Source organism: Magallana gigas, chromosome 3, assembly GCF_963853765.1.
Source record: "Magallana gigas chromosome 3, xbMagGiga1.1, whole genome shotgun sequence".
NCBI lineage: Eukaryota > Metazoa > Mollusca > Bivalvia > Ostreida > Ostreidae > Magallana > Magallana gigas.
In genome coordinates, this window is record NC_088855.1 from 1,759,715 (window position 1) to 1,772,805 (window position 13,091).

Below are 13,091 nucleotides of genomic sequence, written 5' to 3' on the forward strand. Positions count from 1 at the left end.
TGTCAAACGGTTGTCGGTTGTAAAACATGTCTTCTTTTACATACTATTATATGAAGTAACATTCATAAGTTGAACATTGTAAAATTACATACCTCGCGATTTATTTCACCTGGACAGATATGAAACTTTAATTGCTGTAGAATCAAAACAGCCAGAATCAGAAGAGAAGTAAAGAAGCTCTCAATCACTTACCTTTGGCTTCAAAGAATTGTTCTAGACATTTCCTTCAGCATTACAGCATGAATAGTTGCCTGAAGCACTCTCATTACAAACCCTTACTAGTTCAGAACCATTCACGATTTCGGTTTGATTATCAGGGGTCTAGAAAAATAACATCTAAATTGTTAGCACTCAATTAGTACATATTCATTAATAAATTAATTCATCGACTTATAAATCAAACTTAAAGAATATTTTTTGTAAATGCTTTTAAAAATTAGTATGGGCATAGTGCAATACATATTATAAAAGACAAGAAAAATAATATGAAAAATAGTTATAGGGGATAAACATGGCATATTTTTAATCTCATGATTTATTTCTTAACATTTGCAATTTTATTTCCTTTTAACACTTTCTAAAACACACTTATTTTGTGAACTTTTTCGAAATTTATTGATTCATATCTCACAAACGCTTTATTGATAAGGTGACGTGAACTTATGTCATAGATGACCCCTTCATACTTTTCACCTTGCAGGGATACATGTTTAAAAAACTTTTACACACAATATTTCATATTTAATTTAATGTCATAGTTTAAAAAAGTCAATAGTCATGTACATGATTATACTAATATTATTCTTATTTTGAAAAAAAAATACCAAATTGAAATCAAAACGGGTATTTTTTGTATTTAGTTTATGAAATCAGATTAAGTTGAAGAAAAAAGGTACCTTTAACGTTCCATTTCCCCCTGTGTAACATGTTGATAATGCACATGGACCCATTTCATATGCTTTGTCAAAACATATATCTACAATAAATCTGTTTATTACAAAAAGATGGGAAATGTTAATAATGGGTGTCCGTTTAAAACATTAACTTTTTTTTCATTCACCAGATAATTTCTTGACCCTTATAATATTTAAAGATAAAGTCATATACAGTACAACAATTTGAATCAAGTAAAAATACCAGATTACAATTTTTTCAGTGTATGACAAATTTATTGCTTTCTTTGTATAATAAACGAGAGAAAACAAGAGAGAAAGGTAAAGGGAAAAAGAGAAAGATGAGAGAGAGAGAGATATACAGAGGGAGAAGAGAAAAGATAGAGAGAGAAAAAGTGAAAAATATAAAGAGAAAAGAGAAAGATGAGAGAGAGAGAGAGAAAGATACAGAGGAAAAAAGAGAAGAGTATATATAGAGAGAAAGATATAAGGAGAAAAGAGAAAGATACAGAGGGAAAGAGAAAAAGATAGAGAGAGAAAATAGAAAGATATAAAGAGAAAAGAGAACGATAAGAGAAAAAGAGAAAGATGAAGAGAGAAATAGAGAAAGAAAAAAGAAGTATCGTAATTATCGACTTTTTCGTCCTTTTACTGTTCAAACGTAATACGCTGTATTGAACCAGTTATCTGTTCACATGAACGATTCATAATAAAGTTTTCATTTATTGCCAGAGTGATTTTTTTTTCGAAAGTAATCTTTTAAACCAATTTTGGAGTTGAAATAAACTTTTAAAAATGTTACTAGAAAGGGTAATCAGCAAAGGAAAATATTTATCATCCAATAACTAATCAACTATTGCAATAATCTGTCTTAAGCAATTGTTTTTCAATTGTCTACAATTATCTTACATCCTAATTATTATAGTTTTTTTGAATTGCGTACCAATATCGGTAATATATATCAAAATATTAAGTTTTAAAATATGTGCTTTGTTTGCATTCAAAAATCTATAGTATATATAAAATTTTCATTTTATTTTTCATTTTTGTTCCATTGCATTGAGAATTTGAAATGAGTCTCAAATAAAATAGAATATTTTGTTGCCTTATCCTGGCGTCATGCGTTTCTTACAGTCTAACACTAAACATTACCCCTAATAATTGTCTCTGTAGTCAACAACTTTGATACAATATCATTTTTAACCACGAACATAGCATTGGAAATCACCGATACCTAATCAAGGATCAATTGTTATCATTATGCAGTTTCTAGCTATGAATAAACTGAATTCCGGATTTGACCTTAAAAAGTGGTTGTTATATGTACAAACACATTAAACTACATTAAAAGTTACCTCTACGTGCAACTTTGTAGTCAAATGAAATCAAAGTGCATTTTTGTAGTCAAATGAAATCAAAGTGCAACTTTGTAGTCAAATGAAATCGCAGTGCATTTTTGTAGTAAAATGAAATCAAAGTGCAACTTTGTAGTCAAATAAATCAAAGTGCAACTTTGTAGTCAAATGAAATCAAAATGCAACATTCTATACTAACAATTGCGATGCATCTGTCGATATGACGTCATCCTGTACATTTTGAGACATATTTATATGTGTATAGAGAGGCGGATAAATCAATCTTATAACTTGGGAAAGTACATTTCATTAATAATCTGAGCATTATCTACAGACAATTTATCACGCTTGTTTAAAAGTGTTTCTACGTAAAGAGATTTAGTAATGATTTACTAAATTCTTTAGTGCTAGGATAATTATGACGTCATGATAAATTTATTGAAATTTTTTTTACGGTTTAAAGGAATTATATGGAAAATGAAACAAATTTTGTGACATTCTTAACTCATTAAAAAAAAAATCCCAAAATCTATTTTCAATTTGACATCATTTGAAAAAGGAGGTCCAAAGCTTCTTTTATGCCTTTTTGGAGAGACTGTAGGCATTCTTGATATATTCTATCAGTCCTTATTTCCATAATATTTTATAGAAAACGAAAGTGAAAAACATTAATTTTAATGTGTTTAACACAAATTTAAGCCTTGATACACCTATTAAACAAATTTATTGTTATGATTTGAAAAACAATTTATACCTTGAATATCATAAACCTGTAGGCAACTTTCACTTGCTAGATTAAAATTTTGGTATAAACCCAGCATTTTTTTTTTGAAGCGTATATTTTTTCTCTAGTGTTTCATGTACAAGGAAGCTTGTCTAAATCCGATTTTATTAGGATTCACTCTATAAAAATCTGTTGAGAATTTATTGAGGATGTGTTTAACGTAAAAATAAGAACTGCTGCTTCAATGAAATCCATAAAATTAATAATGAATACGTAAAATATTCAGCGAAGGTCATATAAAGGTTCATTTCTTTGATCTTTCTTTTAATAAAAAGAAACTTGATACAAATCAGCAGCACTTTTCTGAAACTACTACATGTAGATATACAGAATTTAATAGCTATTTCATTATTAATTCAAATAAAGGTATGTTCTTGCGGTATTGAAATTTGTTTATGACTTTCATTAGTGAGAATTTATAAAACACATCTTGGACTTTGAATTCAGTGAAATTATTAAGTATCATACAAAATGGCATTTACTGTGCTGTTTCCTTCAATATCAAAGTATAATAAAAAAAAAGTTACATAGATATGTTGAAATAATAGATGCATCGCTTTATACACGTTTAAATCCGTTGTTATTTATATACATTGTAGTACAGTCAGATCAAACATATCTTTGTCAACATACACCATAGCATAGCATAGCATAGCATTGAAATATCATATCATAGCAATGTAATCTCATACCATAGCATTGGAATATCATACCATAGCATTGGAATCTCTTAGCATGGCATTGGAATCTCATAGCATAGCATTGGAATCTCATAGAATAGCATTAAAATTTCATATCATAGCATTCAAATCTAATATCATAGCATTAGAATCTAATTCCATAGCATACAATCTCGTAGATTCTCAATTGTCATATCATACCACAGCATAGCATACTACATGATTTTAACTCGGCTCTAAATGCTTTTATTAAAAGGAAAGTATGTTCAATTTGCAGATTAGTAGTAAACTTAGCCTTCTTGTCATTTTTCATCGAAGTATTTTTAACTCTTCTTTGTAAAGATGCGTTTTTGATTAAATATCGTAGCATACCATAGCACAGGGTAGCATACCATATCGTTAAGACTTTTTATATATACTTCTCATATCATATCATACAAATCACATAGCGTTCCATTGAATCTCATAGCATGTCACTAAAATTGCATAGCATAGCATAAAATTGTAAAAGATATACATGTACATGAAATGACTGTACACTTTCACAGTGCTGAAAAATGTGACATAACCTTTTTAATATACTTTAAAAGATTAACAGTAGTTTTTAAAGCATGTATTTCAGCTTAAATCGTTTAATTTACCCTATAATTTTGATAATTACAATGCCATCATCTGATAATAGGTAATGTTTTCATTTTGGAAGAAGTTTATTTGATAACGATCTTAGGTTTCCGAACTAAGAAAACATAACAAGGTCATATGGTTATTTTTGCATATATATTTACATCTACCAAGTGTGATTCCCTCTATTTCTTACGGAAACTTATAGTTAATTCATAGCACTATAGAAACAGCCAGACTGAAATCTACATGCCCTATTTATCGATTGGCCGAAATCTACAGCGGCTGAAACTGACAAGAAAATGACAGGACAGATATCGACACGCCCTGTTTATTGATTGGTCCAAACCTATAGCGACCTAGGAAAAATCACGGACTGCACGAAATAATCATGATGATATAAGTCTCAAAGTCTCACAGGAGACGATTTGGCTGTGTCTTTCAGCTAACTTACTTACGTACATTAACAGTAATTTAGTGAATTTTACTTACTTTTCCTAATCAATTAATTAATTGGTTAAAAGAAAGATGTTAATATAAACTAACGCGGGTTATGTATTTTTTCTGCAATGTGACTACCTTCATATCCCGAATGAATCATCAAAGAAAGCATTTTATTCTTTAAATATACGCAATCAAAGGCGATAATCATGCTTACATGTATATATTAAAATTCTGATTTTATAGTTAGAATTGCAGGCAATATTAGTGAGATTCATTTTCCCAAGTGATATAGATACGATAAGAAAAAATGACGTATACGTAACTTTTGGGCAAAACTCCGTGACGAAAACCGACTATCGGAAACATAACTATCGACAATATATGACTATCGGCCACATATAATTATTGGCAACATATGACTATCGACGACAAATGACTATCAACAACATATGACAATCGACAACATATGACTATCGACAGTATATGACTTTTGGTAACATATGACGATCGAAAACATATGATTATCAGCAACATATGACTATTGGAAACATATGACTATCACCAACATATGACAATCGGTAACATATAACTATCAACAACTGATTATCGGAAACAATTGACCATTGGAAGCATATGACTATCAACAACACATGACGGCACAATATTGAAGTGTACAATTTACACCTACCTTTGATTGTTAGGTATTCATACACATCATTATGGCAATTGCTATTATCGTATGCAATACATGATTGTACATAAAGAACATAATAGCCTTCATCGCTTTTTCTTAGATTTGTAAGGTAAAGGGTCGCAGGCTCGTCGGGACTATGGAATATTCGATCTTGGTGGTGGAAGATATCATCTTTATATATGATAAGGTCTGCTGATACGTTTGGTTCAAACTTGGCATATGTGATGAACAGGTCCATACCCTTGTAAACGTACCACGTATAGCTTATCACCTCTTTGCCAATGAGCATCTCCGGTTTAAATGTCATTGTTGTGTTGCCAGCAATATATCCTTGGTTTTGAGCCAATGCTAGAAAACATTGATATAGAGTCACAAGTGTGTATATGCTTAACAGTTGTTGTTTGAAATATAATCGTTATAATCACTATTAAATGCAATGTCCTTTCCCTCTTTGTACAGTATAGCAATTTTGAAGGTGGTTACCATTTATTCGTGTCGGAATATTGCTCTTAACTTAGCGGTCGATGTCACTTGATATATTTATTTTCAAAAGAAACCACTGGATTCCTGACATGATATGAACACTTTTTCATCAATGATAATTTAACATCTTTGTAGTCGATCAATTTCAGCATTGTTATTTACAGCATCAATGTAACTTTTATGAGTAAACAAAAAATGCGTTTTCACCGCCATTATAATTGACGCAAAATTATAGCGTTGATAATTTCCTTGATTGTCTTCAAAACTAATTACTTTATCAAAATTTGATTTTTATCCTTATTACATGTAGTACAATTTGTTGGAATTCCCATGGGTACCAATTTTTGTATTCTTATGAAGCAGAATATATTCAAAAACTTGTACGTGAAAAAAATATATCACTCGCTGTGGTCTTCAACTCTACATTCAGGTATATCGACGACGTATTATCAATTAACAATTGCTATTTCATTTCTTACATCGACCAGTGAACTTCAAAAAAGATTTAAAGATTCAACATAGTCTGCATCATCTGTTTCTTAGTTGGAAACTGGACATTGATGGTAACCCAACAACAAAACTTTATGATAAAAGTAATGACCTCAATTTTTCTAAAGTTACATTTGCTTACTAATCTAACAATATAACTTCATCACCTGCATATGGTGTTTTGTCTCTCAGTTAATTTGATAAGAAAAGGGCATGCTCTTCGTATGAACAGTTTCTAAGGCGAGGCAAGCTACTGAGTAACTGAGTTGATAAAACAGGACTAACAACAGTCTCGTTTAAAGTCATCTTTTCGTTAATTCCATGGTCGATACAACGATCTTGTCAGCAAATACAGTCTTCCACTGGATCGCATGCTAAATATTGTTTTTCATACTAATTGTTAGACCATAATTAATCACCTAATTGTCTTTTAGGACTTCTCGGTTTTTTGTGATCGGCTTCGGCCGATCCCTGTTGTGTCGATATGAGGCATCCAGCAGATGCTTCCACGTGCGCACACATTTCGCTTGCATAAGTAGTTCTTATAAAAACTTGAAGTTTGCTTTAGTATTTACATAACATTTTACTCAGTTTTATTTCAATTGATTTACCTTAAGAGATGCAAACATACATACAATACAGTTCGACCTGTTAATTCAAGAATGCACATTTTGTCTCACGCGTAAGAATTTCGATCGAAAGATTCAATCAGTAATGAACTGACCTCGATCTATTGATGTTGCATGATAGTAGCTAGGAAGACGGATTGATCTATAAGCAAGGTTACTTTATAACGCGATCTCAATAGCAAGTTATGATGGCATTCAATGTTTTTCAGTCGCATTACATTATTTAACACAACCCTTTCTTTGTATACGTGTTAATGCTCTTTGAAGAGCCCTACTCAGTATTCTAAAGAAGAAGAAGATACATTAACATTTAATAATTACGTTAACAATATAAAACTAGACAAGGAGTTTACGAACGGCTTCCCCCAAATTTATTTAAAAATTAAATTTGTTGACGGTTTATAATGGTGAAATTATGGTGTACAGATTCAAAATATTCTATATTTTGTAAAAATACAGTACTTTTTAAAATTATTTTACATCAAACTGATCATGTTGATTGCTTCTAGCTATCAATATATCATTACTTGTTTCACGATTACGACAAAGGGCACACGGAGGTTGTGACCGGTTAGCAGAGGATGCTTAATCCCCCTAGGCACCTGATCCTACCTTTATTGTTATGGAGGTCCGTGTTGCCCTGCTTTGAACTTTTATTTCGTTTTATGGGTTTTTGAGATGGTTGACGGTTTGATATTGTCATATTTTCATTAATATTATCAAAATTCTACAGAAGTGTATTGCTGCAGTAAAATATAAATAAGTCGTACAAGATACTCAGTTGTCTGTATGAGATACAAAGTCGTTAAAACGTGATGATATTTGATATGTGCGAGATGATATGTCAAACATAGAAGCTAGTAAGTCATACGTCCGAGAAATTAAGTCGTCTGAACGAGATATATTAATCGAACATAAGAAACGTTTAAGTAAATTTTGAAAAATTTTGTAAATCTTGATCATTCTCATTATCTGGGGCCACTGTAAGGTTCGGTCAGCAGTTCCGTGATTAAGGACTTTTGTCTTTGCGTGGGGATAAGCCCCTTTTCCTTGTAAAATATTTAGTGGATTGTTAAAAAAAAATCGGAAGGGTATTGCTGCCACAGTGCATTTAGAAAAACATTAAATAAGTCGTTTGTGCGAAATACTGACAAAATACTTAATCGTATGTACGAGATAAAATGTACGTTTTATATTACAAATTAAAATACACACGTAAAAATTATCTCGTATGTACTACGTATCACCTCGCATCTACGACATATTATCTCGTACACACGTCATATTATCTCGTACATACGACATATTATCTCGTACAAACAACATATTATCTCAATTTAAGACTTATTATATCGTTTTACCGACTCATCCCGTTCCGTTTTTACTAATTATTATCTCATATGTACGAGCTATTATTTCGTCCGTACGATATGTTATCTTGTACATACGATACATTAGCTAATATTAACGACTTAGTTTCCATTATGACTTAGTATCTTATTATGAAGACTAATTATCTTGAATTACGACATATCATCTCGTTATTATAACTTAGATTCTCGTTATTACGTAAGTACGAAAGATTATCTCTTAAAAACCACTTATTATTATTTTATTATTTACTAATTATCTTAATTAAAATATTAATTACTTTGGGCGACCTAGTTAATATTACTTATTTTCTCGAACCTACGACATGTCTCGTTCAAGCGACATAGTATCCCGTACATCTTTAACTGGCAGCAATACGCTTCCATAGTTTTAAATTAAAGAAGCTTAGTAATACATAATATTTCAGTTATCTAGAATCTGCTTATCTTTATATCACTCGGAAACGTGCCAACAAGATGAATATTCATAAATATTAAAACAACAAACATGACAAGCAACATGACAAGCAATCTAATAGTACTGCATACCCAAAAACTTAAATGAAATATCGTTTAATGTGCTACATAAATTTCCGGAAAAAAGTCGATGAAAAAGATTTAAAAAGAGAACTTGTTTAAAATTAGCATCAACTGTTGCTCAAACGTTTACTTAAAACTAAAATTGGTTTGTGTTTCATCATTATGAAGCTACGACTACTTCAACGAACTATAATGAATAGGGTCATTACAGCGAAGAGGGACAGAATAATTGACAGACAGCGGTAAAAGTCCTATCCGGGGGACTAAACAAGAAAATATTTTACTCTTGTTTGCTCTAAAGTTCATTAGTCAGGCTACTCGTAAGGTTCTTCTGCTAACAAATTTAGTAAATATAGTTCAAAAGCGTCAAATCCCTTGAAATGCAAGATACCGGTATATTTCTGAAAATACTATAGTATGTAAGTATTTCTTGAATAATAAATAGGTTGCAATGGTCTGAGCGGGAGTGACCATAAATTTACTTGTTAGTCCATCAACCTCCATTAATTGCAGTAATTTCTGTTTTCCGAAATAGAAACTCAAGGAAGTATTTATTGTTTTAAAATCACAAAACTAAAATTGCATACCAAAGTGCTAAAAGAACATTAATCCTTCCAAAGATCATTTTTTAAAATTTTGTTGCAACCACAAATTTTGTGTTTATATCATCTGCCATGAGTGAATAAACATTTGGAACGCCTTAGCTGCTCTAACAGAAATGCATTGAAAAGACACCGGGTAATCAATTGTTAACAGGTTCTTTTTCTATACCACCCTGCGAATGTTATTGTCGTTTGAATTTACACCACGTGTTTTTTTACCCTTTCAGTTTCGCAATAAATATCGTGCCTCGTGTTTAAAGTCTATTTCATAGAATCTATAGGACCTTTTAGTCAAATATAAAATCTAGCAGTTTTTTATTTCAGGGTTTATCTTCATTATTTCGGTATATCCCTCTAACTATTTTTTAGAAAGTAGTGCCTTTAAGCACAATAGTCCCTATACTTGCAGAGTGTATATACATTTTATTGGGACATTTTAAATCAGAATGCTTGACACATGTCAGAAAAGAGGAATTGCAATTTTAAAAACAAGTGTCAAAAATGAATTATCATTTGAAGAAAAGAATTGAAATTGTTTGATGTACACCCTTTCCAAAACTGAGAAAATCCCCACTTTTACTTTAATTTTCAGAGTTTTTCAATACAGACGCATTTTGCCGGAAAACGAATCTGACTTCAAACCACGAAATTTTAAGAGAAAAGAAACAATTTGATGAGCTTTCATTCAAGAGATCCCTCGTTGCTGAACGAAAATTAGGGCCCGAGCTATGAACCCTAACGTAAACATTGCTGCCAATGGAAAATGTATTAATGGACTATACCCATTTAGTGGATAAAATGAAATTAATAAGACAATAGAAATTGTTGGTTTTTTTTTCTGCTATAGCAACAATTAACATGCTTACATGTAGTAGCGATCCCCCTTTAGGATTAATTTTTGATCCGCGCCTGACCTACTAATAGCATCAATAGTGAAACAGACTATAATATTTTTGCAGAATGCTTTTTGAAAATAGCTCGACATACTAAGTTTTTATACAAAACAGACACTCATTCTTTTTTTACAAAAGCATGAAAGTGCACACCAAAAACCTTAAACATGGCTGTAATTTTTTTAAGCAACCCAATGTTTATTCTTTCAATAACTTGTAGAGTTGTTGAACACGAACGATAACTCTGATCTGAATATCATCATTTAGTTAAAATAGCCTTTAGATGATGAAATAAGACATCTATCGTACTAGATTTTCACGTTTTAACATAAATCTAGTAGGATGTAAAATGAAAAATGACCAGTACTTACGTATTTTGAGAATATTATCCGAACACTTATACTTCCTCTCAAATTTCACAGAAACTGAACAAATCTCGACGAAGTCTTGTGATCTTTCATTCAAGCACCCCTTGATTCATTACATTTTTAGCAAAGAAAAAGGAAACATTCCGAACACATTCGAAGGGGTTTATACGGTGAAAGGAACAAAACAAATGATTGCTCACACGTAAAAAAAAATGTCAAAGATGAATTGACATGAGTCCTTTTTCCCATTCATAAGTTAAAGAATTGGACTATTGGGTAAAAAACAACATGACCACTATATTGAATATTCAATTGTATATTAGGAAAGGTCATTGGTTTTCTTATCAATTAAGAAGTTACTGCAGAAATTGTCAAATGTAAATTGAGCGCTTGCTTTTCCATCCAAGTTTATAAGCTCTTTTTAGAACAGATACTTAATTCTTTATTGATATATTTTTATATGAATCCGTGAAACAGTGTGTTAAAGATTAATATCCTTCAATAATTCTTGTGTTTGTGCAAAGAGTAGTATCAAATGTGTTTTCGATCATTTATAGATAAAAGCAACAATGTAAAACAATTAAACCATATAAGGACAAAAAAACTTTTGTACCATTATATTAATCTCGTTGCAATTTCCAAATTCTTTTTGCATTAGTTCACCTATTTTTAGTATATATGGTGTTTTTGAATGAAAAAAAATAATGAGTTGAGCTATTAGAAAAAAAAGCAAACTATTAAGTTTTTGGACCACGAATATCAAGAACCTCGACTAAAATCAACTTTATGCAAGTTCTATGGTCGATACAATGACTTTTTAAGAATATTTCTAGCAGAAGAATTTAAAACTCGGCAAATTTTAATGTCTCAAATTATTTCTCTTACAACAGAACTGTGTCTGGGCAAATTCAAAACAAGGAGAAAATTACACAGGGCGAACATAATCCTATTTTCAATACAGTTTTAACTATAAAATTGAGTATTTTCTTTTATCTTATAACAGAGTTCTTTTTAAGTGTCAAACAAAGATTCCCATTGTCTAAAAATTACCGTGATCCTTCATCTAACTTAATTTGCCTTAATGTTACCCCCCTCCTCCTGTAAAATACCACACACACACCATGTTCAACCACTAGTAAGTTCAATCAATGGCATGCTATATTTCAATTCTATTGACGCATTTATAGAATTCTTTTTCCTTCATTTACATGGTCAATAAAAAAAATGGGCTCTGATGAATAAAAAACTAGAAATCATTTTTAAAAAAATGTATATTGAGAATATTTTATGCTGAGTATCAGGTTTTCAATCTGCATTTATTATCCCAAAATTTGGAGATATTTTGCTTTGCTACAAAAATAAAAGAAGCAGCCATACTACATTTATTTAGATTTTGGTCAAACTAAACGAACAATTTGTAGTTACAAATAACTACAATCTAAGGAAATTATTCAGTACTGTAAAAATACAAACCTGCCGTCACAAAACACAGCAGTAGAAAAACGTCAATCTCTCTTTGAAGCATGCTTCAATTTCTGATTATGCTACTAACAACGAAGTTTCGGTTTCAATGGAAACACAAGAAAAACGGATCACCCAATCTTAAAGTGTAGTTCCAGAGTTTTACGATTGTACCCGTATCTCAAATTTAGAACGCAATAGCTATACATAATACCCAGTCAAGCATTGAAAATGTGTTAAACGGTCGAAAACACAACCCAAATTCTTTTTGGAAGTAAACAGGGAAAATATTTCATAAGACTTTTTTCCACTGTTGACTTTTGCATTAATTCTATCATGGGTGTGGGTTTTAATAATGTCGACAATTTTAAAGGTCAAGGTAAAATAAAAGTCGTTTTATTCTCTGTTATTAACTTGTGTGCGTGACAAAACATTGGAAGATAACATTATATACACTACAACTGGATTATAATGAAGATACTAGAATCCAAATTCACTTCATGTGAATGAAATTTTTTTTTCTTTGATTATTTATATGAGAGAGAGAGAGAGAGAGAAAGGAAAGAAGGAAAGGAAAAAAGAAAGAAAGACATAGAAGTATCGAAGCTCGTGACCTAGCTTAACACTGGCTGGTAGGGGGCAGCCCCTGTCCCCTTTTTTGCTCAGCAAAGATTTTTATTAAATTTACATACAAAAAATTGAATTAACATGTAGCCCCCCCTTCTATGGGAACATATAAAATATTGAATTCAAAATAAGGAAAGAACAATTGAGGTTAAAGGTAC

The 13,091-nt window shown here is 31.1% G+C and overlaps 1 long non-coding RNA gene across 1 annotated transcript; it reads right to left on the minus strand.

The window, feature by feature from the left end:
* Positions 1-31: 31 nt before the first annotated feature.
* On the minus strand, positions 32-12,477 carry LOC136273515 (uncharacterized). The gene is made up of 4 exons (XR_010711675.1): positions 12,319-12,477; positions 5,466-5,819; positions 897-976; positions 32-321 (listed from the first exon to the last, which is right to left on the minus strand). It is a non-coding gene; the product is annotated as an uncharacterized lncRNA (long non-coding RNA).
* Between the last annotated feature and the right edge of the window lie 614 nt (positions 12,478-13,091).